At 44.8% G+C, this 21260-nt stretch overlaps 2 long non-coding RNA genes across 3 annotated transcripts in view; one reads left to right on the plus strand and one right to left on the minus strand.

The window, feature by feature from the left end:
- The first annotated feature begins 569 nt into the window (after positions 1-569).
- Positions 570-20704, plus strand: LOC125322024. The gene is made up of 3 exons (XR_007201813.1): positions 570-711; positions 18801-18973; positions 20466-20704. It is a non-coding gene; the product is annotated as an uncharacterized LOC125322024 (long non-coding RNA).
- The window catches only part of LOC125322023, a 62116-nt gene continuing 57343 nt past the window's right edge, over positions 16488-21260 (minus strand). For both annotated transcript variants that reach the window (XR_007201812.1, XR_007201811.1), the window contains one exon: positions 16488-19522. This is a non-coding gene — a long non-coding RNA (uncharacterized LOC125322023). The remainder of the gene's footprint in view (positions 19523-21260) is intronic.

Here is a 21260-nt window from a genome sequence, read left to right on the forward strand (position 1 = left end):
AATCCTTCTTTACTGACAAACTCTCAGACAGAAGGTTTCATTGCAATTTACAATAACCATGGTCATTTGGGAAATTGAAGTCCACTCTTCTCTTTTTACAATACGTATGATACTGAGTGAAAGACTTAATATGAGGATTCTTTGTTCTGAAGCAGCATCTCAGGACTATGTACTAGCCTAACACCCAGCCTCTTTTTCCCTAAATAAGAAAGTTAAGTTTTTCTTAAGTCAAGCCGTTTGCTCCCTGTGGCTTAGACTCTGTTCCAGAAGTTGTAATTGAATTTTGCAGGTTCTATCTCAAGTTTACTTGCTTAGAATATTAAAAGTTATTTTTGCCTCAAAAGCAGTGCTAGTAGATTTGCTGTTTAATCATATCACACTTCTGATTTGCAACAGAAACAACTTTATGGTCCAGCTGAAGACTGGAGCTGAAAAAAAAAGCAGATCAAATTTCATTCCTGGGAAATGTAATAGCCTTTATTCTTGCAATTATTCACCTATGTCGTTTCAGATTAGAGTTAATTACTGGGAAAGATAAGCTGCTCTTTCTTTCCTTGTTACAGGTTCAGTGATACTGGATCAGTATGACTTGGTACATGTTCACTGCACTTTGAGAGACATATTCTCCAGTGAAAATTGACAGAACAATTTCAGCAGACATAAAACCTTCTCCTGAATTTGCACAAGGCCTGCAGATGCTCCTGCCACAGAGTGAGTTTCCATACAGACAGATCAGGAGAATGGTGATGTGATATTCTCTTAGAGGTTATGAATTCATCAGTCCTCAAATGTGTTACTGCTTCGATTTCATGTCCCTGGCACACCCAGGGTGGTTGGCCGTGCATTTCCTCATAGGGAAGGAGCCTTACTAGGCCAGCTGGATGACAACAGAAACCTTAACAGGCACCCTTCAGATATGCTAAATGGTTGTCAAGTGTCTGCAGATCCCTGTTTGATGTCCTCTAAACTGAAAAAGATTTCCCAAACTAAGGGATTTCCAAACAGCTGTTGCTGGGATAGCCTCAGTTCCTGGGCTCAGGTTTTGTCCCTGCATTTCAGAAAAAATCTTCATAGCTCAAACTGGCAAAGCTTGGGATCTTCTGGTGCAATCTCTCCTGTGGTACCTATATTGGACATATCTCAAAGGTAGTTCTGATTTCTCCTGGAGCTCCTGTTCCACATCTGGCCAGTTAAGACAGGTATTTTGGGCCACCAGATCTGTATTGTATGCATTGCCGTGGCAGATGTATGAAGGCAAAACATTAATTCCTTTGGTAGCATTAATGCCTGGAGTTCAAGGAGGTATTCCCTTGATCTTAAGGATGCCAATGTACCTCTCTTGACCCAAGGACAGTGGAAGGAAAAGAAGGATTGTCTGAAGGGGAGTCAGAGCTGCTGCTGCTCTGATCTGTCCCTCTTCCCTTTCTCTCTTCTTTGACTGCTAAGGAAGCTTGTTGGTATTGGTCTGATCCATTAACAGCCTGTTCCTACTCCTCACGGCACCCTAACTCAGCTCTCTGCCTGTGTCTGTACCTCTCTCTGATTTTACATCATTACCTGCTGGTCATCACCCATTCAACTCCATTTTCTCATTACATCTGGGAAATCTTTACTGTCAGAACATGAGAGGGGTTCCACTCCCTGCTGCAGCTCCAGGTTTAGCGGTGAGATGAGAGGAGTCAAAGCCAGCATTGCTCAGCCCGTGTATGCCAGTAGGACACTGGGCTGGGTGAGGGAGGGAGGCAGCCTGAAGTCCCTCTCCACTGTGGCCTTGCTACCTAACCTGGGAGTCATTTCCTCTTAGCATTCCCTGCTTCAGCCCAGTTTGGTGAGCCCCTTCCCTATTATGGGTGGGCTGTGCTTTCCAAACATTTCTAACTATTCCTGCACCATCATGCTTGACTTCCCACCTGTCTTCATTCAAATCCCCCTTGAACACTCAGTCCTTCCGAGAGGCCTATAAATGCTAACCTAAGTCAAGATAGTGTAGTTATCACTGCCATCGATGAAGTAACTCATCAAGTGCTGAAATAAATCACTTTCCCTGGGGATTACTGCCTGAAAGCCAAATGTAATCAGTAAAGCTTGGGTTTGACAGATAGAATTCACTTACTAATGAGTTCCAGCCTAAAAGTCCACATTGGTAATGTGTCTGTAGTTTTAATGAAACATTAAAGAGACCTTTTTCTCAGTATTTTTTGCTTGTTAGATATGCTGTTTGTCAGATAAGTCTTCCCACTTGATGAGCAAGTTTTTTTCTCCCTCTTCCCCCAGCTAAACAATAGGTCTTTAAGCATTGTGTTGCCAAATACTGTTTCCTAAAAATCTTATTTGATCCTTTGAAATAAGGATCAAATCAGCCAAAATCAACATGCCAGCTATGCTATTGCCTGTCCATGGAGGGATACTGCCTTTTGCAGAGGTTTTTACAAAATAGTTCCTCCTGACAAGCACTGAGTGAAAAAGAAAGGTGCTATCTGTTCACCATGCTATCAGGAGATAACTTGAATCATTGATAAGGATGGTTTCTAAGCAACCAAATGCAATCTACAACCATAATAACAGCACTCTGGAAGTAAATCACTTAGTCTGGTACATGCCCCACTCTCCAATTAATGGCAAATTCTTATCAGCTGTATTGTCTGGCAGACACACATTTGAAGAACTGAAGTGGTTCTAAACTCTTCAAGTGGTAGAACAAAACTCAGAGTCATTCAGATCTCCCAAACACTTACAGTTTCATAGTTTTTACAGAAAATGCCCTAAAGATTTTAATGGAAAATAACAATTTTTACCTTTTCTACCTTATAGGATATTCTAGTCAATCATGTTTCTGTTCAAGGCTGACTCCCCAAAGCTACAGAAAAGATATTGCCATAGATTTTTGGATATTTTACCTGATTTTCCCCATAGGAAAGTGACCCAAGTACCATCAATGTAGTGTTTATTACAGTGCAGAAAATTTGCTCTTTGTAAGAGAATCATATACTGCATCATTGTCTGCTCTACTGAAGTGTAAAAACCAGTTAAAGTAGGATCAAAATTATCTTTTTCAGTAGGTAATATTGCAGGAGATAATAGAGAAACCTGTAAAAAGTACCTTTTCCTGCCACAGTCCACTTCCCAAGTCCATCACTCATCAGTTTGACTCCCTGCCATGCATATTCCTTTCTTGTCTGCTTCTCTTTGCCATCTTAATGCAGAGAGAGGGTGATGCTCCCCAAAGAGCTGGTCCTAGAGGAGGTCTTGTCTGTCCCTGGTAGCCCTTCTCCTCTTCCCATGGGCAGAGGAACACGGGGAGAAGCAGCCTCCAGTTTCTCTTAGCTGGGAAGCAAGCCAAGAGGACTCACATCTTCATCTCCATCCTCCTGGTACATTTTAACAAGCAGGGAGGGATTTAGGGGACCTGATGGGCCATGAAAAGGAATGTTTTAAATGTTTTAAAATGCACTGCAAGAGAGAGCAGCAGCAGGTGGCTGTTGTTCTGCATGGTTTTTGTGAGAAGGGAAAGCACAGCAATTGTTTCTCAGGTGGCCCCATCAAGGACATCGCTGGGAGCTGGGTGCTGCTGACACAGCACTGGGAAATGGGAGACTGGAGAAGCACACATCCTTGTGGTTAGGCACCAGCTGAGAGGGGTGGCAGGGAGGCTGGGGACACCTGCTTCTTCATGTGCATGGTGTTGAAAGGGCCAAAAACCCTGCAGTCCATGTGGGAACAAGGACCAGAACTTCAAAAAAGCAGATGTTTGCTGGGGGAAACACAGGCGCTGCAGGCACCCAGGGGCCTGAGCAGCTTACAAAGAACTTTTCATGCCGCAGTTTGGGTCCTTTTAAGTGGCATGCTAAGATCATCTCATAATTTCTCTTAACCTAGGTATAAAATGAGAGGTGGAAATAGTATGTCTGCCCCTGCTTTATCTTATTTGTCTAGTTCGACAGTGTCTGGTACAAAGATAGTGCTGCACACACCTGAAATACAAGCAATACCAAATAACTTTCCAGAGGAGTTGTAGAAGCTCAAGGATGCAGCAAACAAGAGTGGGAATCTGGGTCTAGGACATGGGGCAGGGGAAGACTGACTGCCTTAGTTGCAGATTTCTATGCTAACATACATTTGACAAATGTTTTAAAAAATTTTTGATGGCATCATAGAATCTATCCACATGTAAAATGCTGCTGGCAAGCTTGATATATTTAATTTTGGGAATGTAACCTCCATTTCTTCAAATGCATACAAGAACCAATCTCCTCTCCAACTGCTCTCATGGAAAGACATCTGATCAGAAAGCCTTGACATAGGGCAGCCTTTGGGGACCAAAAGGTCCTTGAGTCCATGGCAAACCACCACATGAGAATGATGTGTCTGCTTGGCAGAGGATGCACAATGCCATTTAGAAAATGATGGGAGAGGAGGCATGAAGGGTGGAACCCCTTTTACAGCAGGTATGAGGATGTCTCAAGCTGAGTTGGATTTGGAGACTTGATGAACAAGCCAGATGTTTCAAAAGGAGAATTCTGGATACTTGCAGGGACTCCGACCTAATGCCAAAGAGGTGAGAAAAGTAAAACAAAGAAATGTAATGGTGTGGGGTTTCCCCCCCTGCCCCCAGATTATTTATTTCTCATGCTACCTGATCATATTTTTGTTTAGAAACCAAGGTGAATCCTGGGAACGCTTCAAGGTCAGAAAGGAAGGGGTCCAAGGAATGTTTGTTCCAGTGGAGAGATTATGTCATTTTAAAAAAAATTTCAAGATATATTTCTCAGGTATATATGAAGAAGGGCAGCTATTTAATGTTGCAGTGAGCAGCAGGGTGTTACGACACACTGCAGAAGGCAAGGGTAACCAGGTTCTTGTTAATAGATTCCTTAGGGTGGATTAGAGTAAAACAACATTGGATGATCAGTGTTTGTAAATATAAACATGTAGGGTTTATTACAGAACAATTTGGTTGCAAAAGAAAACAGCTACATAGCCATTTTGGTTTTTGTTGTCTATAGCAATATAAAAACATGAAATCATTGCAATATGAATGCGTGACAACATCACCCAAGGACATGCAGGAGGGAAAAGAAAGAAAGAGACAGGACAAGGGTGTGAAGATCTCACCACCTGTAGGCCCTGAGGTGAGACTGGGTTGCTGCACAGTCTTGACTGAAGTGGTGGTTGCAGACCTGATCCATCATGTGCTGGGAGATATCCAAAAGAGTGGTGGGGGAAAAGCCTTGGGAAAACACACAGAACACACTATCTATTGGGTTTATATTTCTTCAGGTTCAGGTGGGAACACCCACATACCTCCACTGAGGCAGGAGATTCACACTGGATGATGTAATGTTGTGGATCACAGGACACTTCTTGACACCTTCTAAGTCAACACAGCTGCTCACCACACCAGCGCAGTTGAGTCGATTATGGCCCATTGTGGCCCATATCAGCAGAGATGAAAACCCTCAGGTCACGTGCCAATGTCCTGGTATGTTCCCGATGGGAGGAGGGGGAGCCCCACAACCCAGTGGTTTGTGCCAGGGAGGGCAACTCAGCATGAGGAGAGGCATCACCACGTCTCCCCAGGATCTGTCTCCTATCCCACTCATAGCCCATCATTCACCCTCCGAAATACCAGATCAGAGGTTGGCTGTTACACACCCAGAGCTCACCTCCTCCATTTCAACAAAGCACCCCGTCTCCACAAAAGGGGGAACCCTGTTAATCATTATCCCTTAATAGTTCTGTCTCTCACACAGGGAGCAAAGGACACAGATAAACCCATCCACATGAATCTAAGGGCAGTGAATTCCTCAGCCTAAACTAAGAAGGAGCTTGTGAGCATGACCTCCTTGTTGACAGAGTAGGGCGCTGCCATGCCTCCTCTGTGGCTAAAAACACAGTCTGGGGAGGGTTTTGGTTGACCTGGTGGTCTGTGCTAGGAGGAACTCTTGAAGTGAGAGTAAGTTGAGGCAGTGTTAGATACCTTAGACTCATGACAGTGGAGGGCTGGTAGGAGAGTCTGGGATAGGAGACCCATCACAGCCATCCAAACAAGGGCAAAGTAGTGGGCTGCTGTTATTAAGACAGCCCCTGCCTGTGCCGTGTCAGCCATAGATGTGTTCTCACGGCACAGGACCAAAACACTGAATAGCAGCTGCGCTGTGGAGAGGGCATAGAGTGGAAAGTTCTCACCCCTACACCCACATCACAGTCATCTGTGTTATTAATTACCTGCAAGGAGGCAATTCGAAAGTGCAGAGGTAAGAGATCCTGGGGTCTTCACAGCTCTTGGAAAAGCAGACGTAAGAAGCCCAGAGCCTCCTTCTCAGGGCAGTTTCAGATATTTCTCTCCTTTTAAAAAACTTTCCATGTCAGCTTCTCAGCTGTACTTGCATATGGGGTACATATGGAGGAGAGAAAAAAAGCAGTGACTGGCGCCAAACGGGGCCTGCTGCAGCCTTTAACAGTCCTCTCCTCTTACTATTAAAATGCAGCTTTGCCCAGTGAAAATGCTGCTTTATTGCTGCAAAAATACTTCCCAAAGACATGGCCCTTGGAGCACAGCAGGGAAATGTGAAGCAGGCGGCTTTGGAGTGGCGGGCACAGGGGCTGAGTGCAGCAGCCAGGTCAAGGCTGTCCCAGAGACTCCCAGCCCTGCTGACCTGGCTGGCAGGGGATCAGCAGCATGGGAGCTGCTTGTAGGTGGGCTGAGCAGTACATGGGCTGGGGTTCTTATGGGGAAAAGCAGTGATGATGCACAGTTCAGGCTGCCTGGATCACAATTCAGGGGATGGGACCATGCTGAGCCTTCATCCATCCACCATGTTTTGCTCCCCGGATGGGCAACTCTCCACCATCTCGCCTGGACATTAGTGGTGACATCTCTCCAGCTCCAACAGACTGCTTTCACCTGGGACCTGGCGAGATCCTCTTCACATCCCCACAGTTCCAGCCTCATAACCATGCTCCCCAGTCTGTGTGCATCAAAGGGCAGTGGCACATGCCTTCTGCATCCCGCCACCATGTCCCAGTCTGGGGCCAGCTGGTTCTTCTGCTGTCCTGTATTTTGCACGACACTGTCCAGAGGAGCGAGCCCTGGTGGGGGTTCCTCTTCCCATTGGCCCTGGCAGGGGGCAGGAAGAGAAGTGACAGCCAGGACCTGCAGGAGGACATGCCGATGAGGCCAGGAAAGCCCATTGGTTTCTGATGCCTGTGGTGGGCTGTGGCTGTGCTGCTGTACCCGGGAAGTGGCTGGCAGCTCCTTTGAAGCCTCTTGCCCCGTCTGCCTGCCAGCTGCTCTCCATGCTGCGGCTGCCCACAAAGGCATCGTGGGCGGGAGGCAGACCGGGAGTGATGCTGAAGCTCAGGTTGGGTGGGATGGTGAACTGCCAGCAGCGGGGATGGGCGATGTACCACCCATGCAGCATTTCAGGGCAGATTTTTGGAGCCGTGGCTGTGAGCTATGGTTCTTGGGATCTTCATCCCCTCTTCCACAGCACCTGGTAGTCTCTGAGCAGCAAGTCAGAATCTATTTCTGATCAGGACAAATAGCACTTCAGTAGGATGCCAAATACTTTTGCAGGCATTTGACTTGAAGCTGCAGGAGGACAGTGCTGTTTACAGTATGAACCTGCATCAGGACAGTGCTGGTGACTGCATAAACCTAAGTCACTGTTTCAGAGATGCCCAAAAGAGGGAAGAAGATACAGGCTTGCCGAGGTCTGTGGGGTCTTAACCCTTTCTGCTGGTTCTTACCAAAGCCCCGAGAAAAAAGAGCTCGTTTTCCGAGAGCTGTTTTCTTGCCTGCACTGTCTGTGTCTGTTCTCATGCACTGTATGCATCTCGTCCTCCTGGCTGCATCCTTAGCAATCTGTGAGGGCTGCACACCCTCTTTAAATGCAACAGCAGGCTGTGAAATACTTCATTATCAAAGCTCTGTCTTTTGGCCGTACTGCATCTGTGATCAGTACCCATTTTAAGGCTTCTTGCATGACACTGCAGAGTTTTTTTCACCAAACAGGATGCAGAGTAGATGGGAAATTAGTGCATTGTTTTGGTTTTTTTTAATCTGTCTTGTCTTTCATTTAGTCCCAGTGTGTATATCCGAAAGGCGTGGTTAGGGACATGGTTTAGTGGTGGACCTGGCAGTGCTGGGTTAATGGTTGGACTTGATGATCTTGGAGGTCTTTTCCAAGGTGAACAAGTCTATGATTCCCTGTTTTTGTTTCCCCTGTTTCACAAACACACAGCTGTACTTACGCAGTAGCCATCCTTTACCGCTGATACCCGCTCACATTATCTCTTCATGCCAAAGTAAGATTTGTATTCATCTCTTCCTGTGGCAGCCCATTGGTGAAGAGCTGAACATTTTAGCAGTCATAATCAGCTAAGACCAATGTTGATAAAGTTACTTCAGAACTGGAAAGTGAAATTAGAAGTTAGATTTCATTGTGAAAGAACTGGTTGCACAGCATTAAGAGGTGGTGGGATTAGTAAAGAAACATGGAATAAAATAATGAGCTTCAGGAAAACTGTTTTGGTTTTGTTTTTTTTTTTCCCCAAGCACTGGTAAATTTTCAGAATATTTTGCCCATACCCAAAGTTACCCTTCTGTGAGAAAGGATCCCATTTTTTTCAGAACAGTCTCTGGGAAATCAAGTATGTTGTTGTCACCTCATCTCAACCATTCTGAAATTTCTGTGGCAACCACAGCCAGAGACAGAGGTGACAAATACTGGGTTGGAATGGAAAGGAATGAGTGGCTGCTCTTGGCTTATAAGAAAATAACACAGGTGTTAACGTGTCCTCCAGTGCCAACCCAAACAAAGGGTGGTGTGTGCTTAATTTTCCTTGGAGGGACAAAGATGTAGTTTCCAAATACAATGAGATTTCTTTCCATAAAATTTAGTTTATGAATCAAGATTACATTTTCAAACTGAGAAATTAACAAATCCACGGATTTCTGGATTCATATGCTTTGACAAATGAGGTCGATTTTAATGGCATTAGCACTGAGTGGACAAATGGGACTAATTTGCAGGATAGTGGATTCCAGATATTAAAAAAAAAATTGTTGGTGATAAAGATTTATGAATACTGTGTTCATGCTGATGAAATGCCTGGTTGTTGCTACTTAAAATTTAATACTAGTTCCCCTTGGGTTTTTTAAAATTTTGTTTTCATCCTGTGGCCTTTTTGAGGGCAGGAAAAGAAGAAGACAGCAAAAGGATTTAGAGGATGTGAGTGGGGTCAGGCTCTGCACGCGCTAAAGAAACAACAAATTGTCTGAGGTCATAGACATTGTTAAACTGCACTCAAAATGTCCAGTGCTTTTTTTCCAGCTGATATCCTAAAGCAGATGTTTGGTTGTTTATTCAGTGTGGAGATAAAGCTGAGCTGGTGTGGTGGGGACTGTCGCTTGCCGACACAGCCCGCCTGGGGCACTGTGCCAGCAGGAGATGCTTCAGACCCTGGTGCTGCACTTTCCTTCCCAACAAGAGGAATGATGCCTGCAGAGGTGCTCGGGAAGAGGTGCCTGAAACCCAGAGGGTAGTGGGAACATCCTGACTCAGCTCCCTCCTGCAGCCTCGCAGGAAAAGAAGAGGAAAAGGTTTGGGAATTTCTAAGGCAAGGCACAACTTCTGCTGCTGGATCTTTGGTGGGGTTTCCAGGCTGTCCCAGGAGGGAAACAGGTGGAAAGGGAGCAGCCTTTGTTGCCTCCTTGAGCTATCCATGCCTCTATGAGACATGTGGGTTTTCCCTCTCCTGGGCAGGAGGAGGGCAGAGCAGCTCTTGGCAGTGTTGAACTCCTCACAAAGGCCTCTGATTTCAGAGGCAGTTTTGCATCAGTATGTTTTTAAGAGCTTGGGGGGTTTTTGCATACTTATGTGGCAGTACTCTGGGAAAGCTTTGGTGGGCTCTCAGCTCCTCTAAACACATTTCCATCAACAGCTGATGCCAGGGAATAGCATCAGGCTGTGTGTTGCTTCAAGCATAAACCTGGTGGGAGAAAAATGCTTCTCTGGGCCATTCTGCCTCCAGAACCTCTTGTCATGCACTGTTGGATGGGATGCTGAGTAGTTTAGGCGGAATTCCTGTAGCTACTGAAATATTCTGACCTTTAAAGTGACCTTGTTCCTCTATCAATGACTGATATCAGTGACTAATAATCTTCCTTTTCTGACTGATCTTTTTAAAAAATAATAATTCCTGGGGTTTGGTGTAAGGTAGCAATGGCAAATAGACAACTTTTCTTTAGACTTACCAAAATGCACAGACAAAAACAATCCCAAGAAACGCCAGAAGAAGGATTGACTGGACGAGTAAAATTCTGTTGCTCTATATGATGTTCCCTTTGCAATGTGGTTTTGCAGTTTCATATCATACCATAAAGAACAGATAGCTCATGTGCCCTTCTGAAGGGCACATGAGCCCTTCTAATTCACTCCCGTAACTGTTATGTGCCTTCCATTCGGCTATTATTAAAAAAAAAAAAAAAAAAGTGATCTGAATAATTTTTTGCCACTTGAATTTCTTACTTTTCTTCTCACTAATTTTTGCCCTAAGATATTCTTGGCACTGCTTTTTCTTAGGGATGTTACATAAAAGACTTTAACCTGTAGCAGTTGTTTAAAATTAACTCTGGCAAAATGAATGTAATATCATCATATTGTTCTAATAGGAGGTGATTTCCCTGCTTCAGAGACCAGAATATCCATGCATAGCATCCAGTGAATTAAAGTCCAGGAGGGAAGAAGCTGGCAAAGAAGGCAGGGACACAGATGAAGACAGAAAAAGCCAGTGTCTTTTTCCTTTTAACTGTTGGCACCTTCTACCAGCACACCTGCTCCATGGCCCCAGTATTTGATGAGCTGATTTGATGAATCGGTACTGTTAGGCTTGTTTGCATATTTTGAGGTTACATGTCTGAGGTCTAGGGCTGCATTCATACTATGCCTGGAGCATCCAAAGTAAACATGCAGCTGACTGATTTCTCATGTCTTTCAAATGTGGGCATCCCTAGAGAGTGGTTCACATGTTGGGTGGGACATATTGACATCTGGTTTTAAGCAGACTAAGGCCAGTTTTGCAAAATGTTGTTCCAAAATAATCTGTCTGTATTGACAATTTGGGAATTCAGGAAGTCTTGCCAAGGAAATGGACCTCCAAGTCACTACCCCAAAAGAAACCAGGAAGAGAAAACACTTCTGCCCTTTGCCCAGGAAATAATATTTGAAGACAGTTAGGAAAGCATCTTTCAGTTGCTTTACAGAGGTGTTTTGCACCAATGAAGATGAGGTTGGGTGCTCAGTGACATTGTCAGATGCCAACCAGTAATGCATTTCTGTCAAGATCAATAGGAGTTGGCAAGGCAACACTTTTCACATTCTGTGAAGTAGAAGCCCCTTTTTCTAAGCTGGCCATTAAATGCTAAAGAATCTAAATCTCCCTGAAAATCCAATTCCTCGTGAGTTAAGTTGCTTTTAAAAATGGTGTATTTGGGACCCTAAGTCATTTTTCAGAATGCTTTTTTGAAAAGTGTCATTGTGGATTCTCTTAGATGCTGCTTGTGACCAAAATATGTTGGGGAGGGCTTGTGATAGCCAAGAAAATTTCATTACCTGTTTGTTGAACATGCTCTTAGGCAGAACAAGTGCAAAGAGTAATTTTATTTAGCTTGAAGTATCTGATAAACATGAAGAGAAAAAGAACTGTGCAGTTGGACAGGTCTTATCTCAGTATCTTTATTTACATTTTCAAAGAACACTGACGCAATCAAGCTACCAAAAGAACTGCTTTCCATCAGCCTGGGAACAGAAACAAATTAGTCTTTAATAGTGTTGTATGAAAACTATGGAGAATGTTATGTAAAACTGTGCAAACAGAATGTTTGTGTTCTAGTTCCAGGTCATTTAGTGGGCAAAAAGAGAGACATTTTGTGTGAAATATCCATGAAGTGGTTTGCTGTTATATAAGGACAGGAACTGCTAGATCAAACTAATGGTGACATGCCGAGAACCAGATGCTTCAAAGCAAAATGCAAGACATCCCAGTGTGGATAATTATGAAATAGTCTGACCATAGGGGAAATTTCTGCATAAATGACTTTAGTCCTAAAAGGCTACATGTTTGTATTGCTTCTGAAAAGGTTTTAGTCTGATTTCCCACAGACACAAGGCTTATGCAACCAGTGTGCTGCCTGGCTATGCAAATCTCTGACTCCCTCCCTCTCGGTCTATTCCCCTGTCTCCAGCAACCTCTGAACACATCCAATCTCTGCCATGTGGAGCAGAGAGGAGCAGGTCTCACAAATAGTTAATTTCCTACAGGTTTCATGAATATAAGCTGCTCCCTAGTGAGGAAGGTGAGCTTACACCTCATTAGAGACCAGAGAAACCACACAGGAGAGCATCTTATAAGTGCTCCAGCTGGGGGAAAAGCTTCAACCATGGCTCTCCATCCACATGAGAAGCAAATCCTCGGTAGCCACTGGCATTAGTGGTGCTATCTCTTTCTCCTATTGATTATAACTTTGGATATCCTCAGGATCTAATATAAATGCTCAGCTCTTTGTGACTGAACATGTTCTTAGCTTTAACAACTTCCAGGAGCAATGAGTGTTAGTTGAATAAACTGCAGATAGGATATTCCTTTTAGGTACCTGAAATCTACAGATTTCCTTGTAGCTCTTCCCATAAAGCAGCTGGGCTTAATTAGTGCATGATGCTCTTTATGGGCCAGCAGGCTAATTTGTAAATTAATTAGAAGTAAGTTGAAGGCAGCCTCTTGCCCCTTGAGAATGCTACAATTAATTGCTTCAAGGTGTTGAACCTTGTCTCTGCCACAATGGGCTGGTTGACCCTTCTCTGGAGTCAAAACCATGTTATAAAATTTATGTTATCTCTCTTCTCAGACCAGGACAGGGCCACTCCATGGCATCCATCTTTTTCACACTGGGCTTCTGTGGAGTCCTCAGGATGAAGAAGATACAGTATATTCAGATCTTGGCCATCTTCTCAAGGACCTGGGCCACAGTGAGCTGCCCCATGTCAATCTTGCACTGCCCCTTGCATTGTCAAATGCCACATCTTGTACCTCTTCTTCATCACCTTTACAGCAGCATGAGCTAAATGAGTCCTTCTAGAAGAAGATCCATGGTCCTTGCCATTGTGCTCACATTGGCCCTGGTGCTGTTTAATATTGAACAAAAGTTACAACAGGAAGTTCTAGGGTGGGAAAGTGGGTCCTCTAAACTAGAAGGAGATATGTATTTGTGTTTCCCACAAAGTTCAGCAGCTGGTATGACATTTCTAATGGGGATAACACATTTATAGATATTTTGACAACTTCTCAAGGCAGTCTGATTTCAATTGCAGTTGCACAACTCGCCTTTTACTTTCCACCAATGTTTGTGCAAGGACTGTATTGTTCCTAGGAGCAGTATTGCAAAGGAACTTTGGCACACCCACTTCTGGGCTGCTTGCTCATAAAGTGAAGTAAGCAAAATAAAATCAATCTATATTTCATTTGGAAGCCCAAATGATTTATAAGATGAACCAGCTTGTCAGGGACAGTCAGAACTGGCAAGTAATATGTCATGTCTGAGATGGTGGATTACACGGTTCAGCTGCTTGGCTGAAACCCTCAAATATGCGGGAAAACATAGCTCTGGAGCCTGTTTAGGCAAGATGTTAATTGAATAAGTTCAGAAATTCACGCTGTATATAGATTTGTCCCCACAACGAGCAGAGCCATGTGTTCATTCAGTTTTCTTGGGGATACGGCTTTGATTCACACAGGAGTGCTGAAATTACCTGGTGGCCTGAGAGTGGAGCAGCAAAACCTTGCAGGTCAGAAGGGACACAGACCCTGGTAAATCCAAAGGACTGATGGCAGTTCTTATCAGTTTCTTTCTGAAACAAGGCTCTGAAGAATTTTGCTGGGTCTTTTCGTGAAGTAGCTGAGTGTTAGGTGTTTTTGACAGGATGACCTATTTGATGTAACACTGTGCTTCTCTGAGAAGCCATATCAGTACGTTATTTTCCATACCTCCCCTTTGGCCCTTGTACGTTTGCATCCATGCGTGCAATATACTTTATGTTCCAGTCTTCTCTTGCATGTCTACCACACATCCTTGTTTCCACACTCTCACATAATCTATTATAAGGGTGATATTTTTGGCTTTTAAGAGCGGTGTTAACAAGGATCAGATGCTGCCATCACTTAGGAAAGAGCCAGGTTTCCTTTGCCAGTTGTACTATGCACTGGTAAAAAAAAAAAAAAAAAAAAAAAAAAAAAAATCCATCAGTGTGGACGTTACAGTGAAGTTCTTGTTTTTAGCAGGTGAAAAGCCAACACTCGACCTGTAGTGAGATTTGCTCATGGAAAACCCCTGGAAGCTGTTTTTAGCAGCAAGGCATTAGTCACCCTTGGAAGGCTGCTGGCTGCTGCGTGCCTCTGGCTGCCGCCGCGCCGCGCCACGTGCGAGGGGAGCTTTGGAGGCTGCTCAGCGCTCGCAGCCGCTCCCGCCTTGCCGCAGGTGTCAGCTCAACTGCACGGCTCCTGCTTATTGTAGGAAAACATGAGCTCACGTTCCGGAGAGCCTTCTCTCCAGCCAGAAGATGTGGCCTGCGGTTCTTTCCTGTTCTGGGGGGGCCAGGAGAGGTAAAGCCCCAGATACGCAAGGAGTGCACGGTGGGATTTCTGTCGAACAGGTCTGGGGACGAAGCAAGGGTGAGGAAAGGCTGAGAAAGGGATGTTTTCCATGTCAGATGGAGATCAGGCAAAGAGGAGACAGCAGAGCAGTGAAGTCATGGAGAGAGGTCTGAGGATTGGAATCTATTAGGTCATCAGAAGTGGTGGATTAAGTCATGCTGCACTAAGGCTAAGGCAACTCCTAAAAAAACATAGAAAGGGAAAATACAGGTGAAGAAGGAAGTAGTCAGTTTAATAGATTGGAAATCTGGCTTGCCTGCAGGGATGCCACCTCAGAGCAATGACTCCTTGGGAAGAAGAAAGGCAGCTGCTCCCTGCTTGATGGTTACTCATCCTCTCCAATCTCCAGTGTCGTCGTCCCCCCCCTCCCCCTCCGATCTCCAGCGCAGCTGGGCCAGCCAGGGAGGGGACTCTGGCTCAGTGCCCCAAGGGGAGTGCCAGATTTGTCTGGCTAGTGGAGGAGAGGGAGGAAAGCTCCAGTGAGGATGGCACTGTGCTCGCTCTGCAGGCATGGGGATGTGCTTTGGCACAAGTTAGCAGAGGCTCAGCCAGGTCCCTTCTCCCAAACCAGCCAGCCCTTTCCTTCCTCTGCAGCTGACACGGGGATTTGTGGAGAATAAAGGCTGCTAATACAGTGTCATTGCTTTATAAGGAAATGTCTTGAAATAATACAGCTTTTGTTGATGTCCTTATTTTATGACAGCCTAAGAGTGTGTGGACCTTAAACTGGATAAACAGAGTTGGGAACACTTTTTCCGATGAAGTGTATTAAACAAATATAAAAGTGTTAGAAAAGATACAGCATTTCATTTAGACATGTTGAAACATTGTGATGATTTGTTTGGTGAATTTTCAGGGCCAGGATACCCTTCATTCAAAATACCTAGAAAGTAAAACCTGAGAAGTATAACAGAAAAAAAGGGTTGAACAGAGGGTCTTGTTTGATACAAGGCTGTTGGGAGAGGAAAACTGGCTGTCTCAGCTGCTAAATTATTCCTTCAGTTTTTCTGCTAGGGTTCTCCTGAGCAATGGAACAGTGGGCTCTTAAATCTTGACAGGGGATCCTCCTGGTGCAGGGAAAGAAACCAAGATGAGCAGGTTGCTTAAGATAGGCTTCAGTTGTGTTTTAACCAGGTAGGTCCCTCTGTACAGGGCCAAAAGCACGTGGGAAGGCACAATGCAGCCGAGAAACTCTCCTCTGTTTCCACTTTGTGGCTTCTGCAATAATCTTTCCAAGGAACCTTATAAACCTCTAAGTAGTGGGGTTTTTAAAACATTGCTGTTATGGTAATAGTTTAGTTCTGCCTCCTCTGTTATGTGTTAATGGTGCCCTTCTTTTAGATCTACTAATAAAAGAAACTTAAACCTCAATGTGAAAGTCCTTGTAAAGTTACAAATCAAACACATTTGTTCTGGTTCTCCCTAATATACAAGACACCGGGGTGGCTGCTGCATCGGGGGTAAGTGTCAGACCTTTGCCAGGGAGCTTACCAGCTCAGCTGCAAGGCCTGTCTGTATTCAGGATCACCGCCTCTACCTACAGGGCAGAGCTGGAAAGGAGTGTTTTACATAGCAAAAGTTCTCCTAAATGAGAAGGGAAGAGGTGGGGAAACTTCAGACAAATTAGAGATAATGGAGAATATGACATCTGGAATATGGATAGAACGATTCATAATCTGTATCACACTTTGATCATCTCTTTAATGTAACTTTTGAATCAACCTAATGGAATAAATTCATACACAGTTTCTCTCCCTGCAAGTGAATTATCCACGCTTGTTCACAGGTCTATGGAAAACTCTCAGTTACAGCCTGTAATTCTCTATACTGCCATTTTACAAAGTAGGAAAAGAGGGATGAATCTGATTTTCCCAAACTGTCCAGGGTGTCACCTACATACCGTGCAGACAGCCCAGTCCTCAAGGCACTAGAGTCCTGTTATCTTTTCATAGAGGTGATAAGTGCATGTAGATTGTTAGAGTCTGGGCATTTTTGTAGAAAATGCGGTTCACATCACATCTTGAGAAGTCTCCCAGCTTCATATTTCCTACGGTTTCTGTGAGCAATTGCCTATTGGGAAAATTAATGAAAGAAAAATCTATAGGTGAGTTGTGGCAGCAACAGTGAGTGGGAAGTGTGGGCTGATTTCTGGAGAAAAGTACAGTGGAAAAAACAGTAAGGCTGAATTTAGACAGATCTAGAAAATATAAAAATGATGCCAACTCTTTCTTTCCTATTGCCAAGACAGTGTGATTTTATAAATAGAAAGAGTGAGGGTCTCTGTAAGTCATTAAGAGGTGGTAGTTTGGCTCACCTAATCTTGTCTTTATGTGCTTTTGTGCAAAAGAAAGGACTGTTTGTCCCCTGTGAACACCACAGAGGTCAACTCTGCTTGTCACTAAGTGCACTCAAAAGGTGAAGTCTCAAGGTAACTTCTTCAGACAGACAGGATCTTGCTGCGGAGATCCTTGGAGCTTCTGAGGGCTGACAGGTTTCCATATGGTGTCCCCTTTGGAGCAGATAAAACAGGGGTGGTCTCAGTTTTTGTATTAATGGATGGGAGATCAGGTTTGACCCCTAATGATGTTCCAAACCCTCAGGAAAGGTTAAAGTACAGGTGCTGGTGTTCTGGGATGATGGGGCTTGAGTCTGGTGTTAAGCCCTTCTGCGTGTGTCAAACGATGTGGCAGCCCTGGGGACCTGCTGTTCATGTGTTTGGGTATGAAGAGGTATATGTTCCCAAGGACCAGCCAGGCAAAAGCAGCTGGCCGCTTGGAACAGGCTTTAGGGCCGAATCCAACCCATCGGTCCTCATTTGAGCCATGCTGGTGAAGGTGGTGTGAGGTCATAGACCTGGTGTCTCTCTGAGATGGAAAGGATGTGCCCATCTGGGCCATGAAATGAGCTGCTGGAGGCAGAATCCAGTTCCCACATATGTTGTGCTTTTCTTAGGGTGGCGGAAGGAATAAAAACTTTCAAAAATGGGACAGAAAGATAAAAAAAAGAAATTATTTTTGTAGTTGGGAAAAGGCAGAGAAAGTACGAGAGAGACCTTGAATAGATCTTTATTTTTGCTGCCAGTGGTCCCAGGATGAAGGCAGGATCCTTATATATACCCATCTGGTTTCTACCACAGGATACAACAGTCGACAGGTTTCCACCAGGAGGGTTAGATTCTGTTAAAGCAGCATTTTCTCATGGAAAATATTTTCTGCTGGAACATTTTGGGCTAACTTTCGGCATGAACATGAAAGGCTCTGACAGGCATGCTACAGTTAGTTCATCCATTAACAGCACAGAGGCTCTGGAGGGGCAGGAGGGGGCTAAAGGCCCAGCCCCTACCTCTCTGTGGTGATGCTGAACATGGGCTGCCCTGTCTGCAGCTCTGGCCACCTCAAATCGCTGCGGTGGTGAAAGCCTTGGGTGCTTGCAGGCAGCGTGGGGCTTGGCTGAGTGGCGGTGGTGCATCTGCCCACGCAGGGCCTGCTCCCCGCGGCTGAACCGGCCGTATGCTGACTTTCAGCCTTATTTTAATCCGATTGATGGAGTGGCCAGAGATGCTGATGGGATTAGAGCTCAGCAGAATGACGAAGCACTTTGGATTTGCCTTCGTGCAGATCCCTGCAGCACACCAAAGGGAAATGGCTGCTTCTGATTTACAAGCTGCAAGAACGTGGCACTGAGGTGGAGTGTTTTCCCCACAGTCTGTAGCCACAGCTTGGCCTGACGTGTTTTTGATGGTGTCTAATATGTTGTGCGTGGTCTCAGGCATTGGGACATCACTGTGGAGCCAGCGGGTGCTGGGCTCTGCTTCCCACGAGGTGACCTGGCAGGTGGCACCTCTGTGGGCACCTCTCTTCTCTCCCCCAGTCAGATCAGAATGGACATAATAGCTCTTGGGGCTGCCCAGCTTCGAGGGGATGACGGTCTGGGCTCCTTGGCAGGTATAAATCACCCAGTGCTCACTGACAGCAAGGTGGATTTGCATCATTGCACTTAAAAAGACTCCTTTTTTTTTTTTCCCCACGTGAAAAAAGAAAAGGAAAATTAAAGCAAAGCATTTCTACACCTCCTGATTGCTTTGTTTACAGGAACAGGGTCTCTAAATGCTCCAGGCTGAAGCACCGGTGCTGCTAATAGAGTAAATTGCACGTACATAGCAGCAGTCATCCCTGCCGCTTTCACAGGAACCGAGCGCTCCTTCCTGAGTGAGCCTCCGATTTTAAGCCCTGAAAGAGCAGCTTGACACCCTGTGACCTGCCTGGTAATGTTCCTAATCCACCTCTTTATAAATACACGTTCCCGAGGGGGGCGGTGGGGCAGCGGGAGAGGACAGCGAGCGCGGCAGGCAGCATCTCGCAGCCTCGCTGTGCGCTGTGCTTGCGGGAAGCTGATGAAGGTGGTCACAGGCTAAGTGGATTAAACCCGGGGAATGTCAGCTCAAAAATAGCAGCCGCAGCCTGACACAAAGATCTTGAGAAGTGAGAGGATTTGCTGGTGAGCAGCGCCAGGCCCCCAGAGGAAGCGAGGGAGGGTCCGGTCTCGCCGGAATTTCCTATGTTGGCTGTGGACATGGTCTGGAGATGCCCGGGGGATTCTCGGGGTATGGCTCTGCCTGGCTCCAAGCCCTGCAGCTTACACGCACCGTGCAAGATGCAGCTGATGAAGAAAAACCGAGACAATGGCCTCCAGGGGTGGCTGCCAGGGTCGGGTGCTCCCTCGCCCTGTCCTGGTTTGAGCCCACCAGGTATCTGGGCTTGTTTGGGCATGGCAATGCCTGACACCAAACCCTCTTCCAGAAGGGTAACAACACCTGGAGTTAAAAATAAGATGGAGACACGTTAATTAAAAAAACCCAAAAACCAAAAAACAACCATTACAATAAGGAAGAGTTAAAAGTAGGATTTAAAACCACAATTAAAGTATTAAGAATTAGCCTCCCCTCCTTGTGCCTCCCAAAGTTTTTATTCCTTCTTTTCTTCATGCAGAGAATGATTTTCTTCATGACAGTGGCTGGTTTTACCTACTGTCTTGTGCAGTGAGAGAGCATCTCCAGGCTTTGTTAATCACAGCAATACCCAAGCTAATGACAGTTCGTGCTCCTCTATAATAACTGACATTTTTTGACTGTTCCTTTTCTCTTCATCCCATTTATTTGCTTCACATAGAGTGGTGTTGAGCCTGTCTTTAAAAAGTAGTTGCCCTTGTAATCTAAAGTGTATGTGGATTGACTGTTGGATAACTCAAATGCAGCTGCACGGTCTTTTGACCAAATAGTAAAAAAATGCTTACTCTTTGACCCAGTATACTCATGTTAATGATTTTAAGTTTGAAGCTACTAAGTAGGGAAGATGGACAAATTCAAGCATGATGTGAGGGGTAGTGACTCTTTCAAACTCAATATCATTACGATAATAAGCATATCTTGCTTTATATAATTTTCCTAGATTTAAGTACACAAAGGAAGCCCTGTTGTGTTTCACACACACAGGTTCTGAGCTAGAAAATGGCATCTCTGATCCCACGTCTCTCTTTCGGCCCTTGGGAAAAGTTAGCTTTTTCTTTTTGTCGTAATACTGCAGGAGTTAACAGCTTAGGGGGATGGAAACAGGTCTGGAAGTCTCTGGGAAGATAATACTTGGGAAGACAGGTTTAAGCTAAATAAGAAAGCAGATTTCATCAGCCTTCTTGGAAACAACCTGTCCAGGGACTTGTGATCCATTTCTAAATTTGGCCTTTGCATTTTCCACATACAGGAAGTGATGAAAAAGGCAGCAGTATTCCCTGGTGAGTTTGGACACGCACATCAGGGGCTGAATGCCTTTGTTTGTTTAGGACTGCCGTAAGTTGGGTGTTGTAAACATGACTCATGACGAGTTTAATTAAGACAAAAAACATGGGAAATGCAGAAGAAAGTCACGCATCTTTCTCTGCAGCTTTGGCAGCTGAAGGTTTTTCTGAGAGATTTGAATGTGCTGCACCAGTGCAAATATAAATACAGGTTTTACACTGATTTTCTCTTTCCCAAAATTATTTTTACCCTTGTTTTTTGGATGGTGCTAAAATAGGCTGAATAGAAGAAACCTGACCTAATGCATAAGCACATTAACTTGTGGCAAGCCAAACTGCAGCTGATGAAAATAAAAGATGTGGTGAACATGTGATAAAAGTCCTAGTCAATTTGGTCCTGCCCCAACAATGAAAAATTTACTCCTGGATAAATCTGACTAAATGTATTAGACCCTCAAATACACACTTGTCAATGCAGAACCTGCCTATTTTTCAGATTTTCCAATACACATTTGGTGTTCAGATGAGCCCACTGGCTGATGGAGCGAGAATTTGTTCCAGACTAAGCTTCACCTCTCTGCAGATGTTGTGTGGAGCCTCAGATTTTGGTTCAGACAAGTTTCTTCCTGAACCAGCTTATATGGAGAACAAAATAGTCCTTATGGGTTGAGAGCTATAGGCACAGTGTTCTTGAAAAGATGGTGCTGATACCCTTTTTGCAGAGTGGACAACAAATTCAGGTGGTGGGCATTGACCTAAAG

The sequence above is a fragment of the Corvus hawaiiensis genome, chromosome 2 (assembly GCF_020740725.1).
Source record: "Corvus hawaiiensis isolate bCorHaw1 chromosome 2, bCorHaw1.pri.cur, whole genome shotgun sequence".
Lineage (NCBI taxonomy): Eukaryota > Metazoa > Chordata > Aves > Passeriformes > Corvidae > Corvus > Corvus hawaiiensis.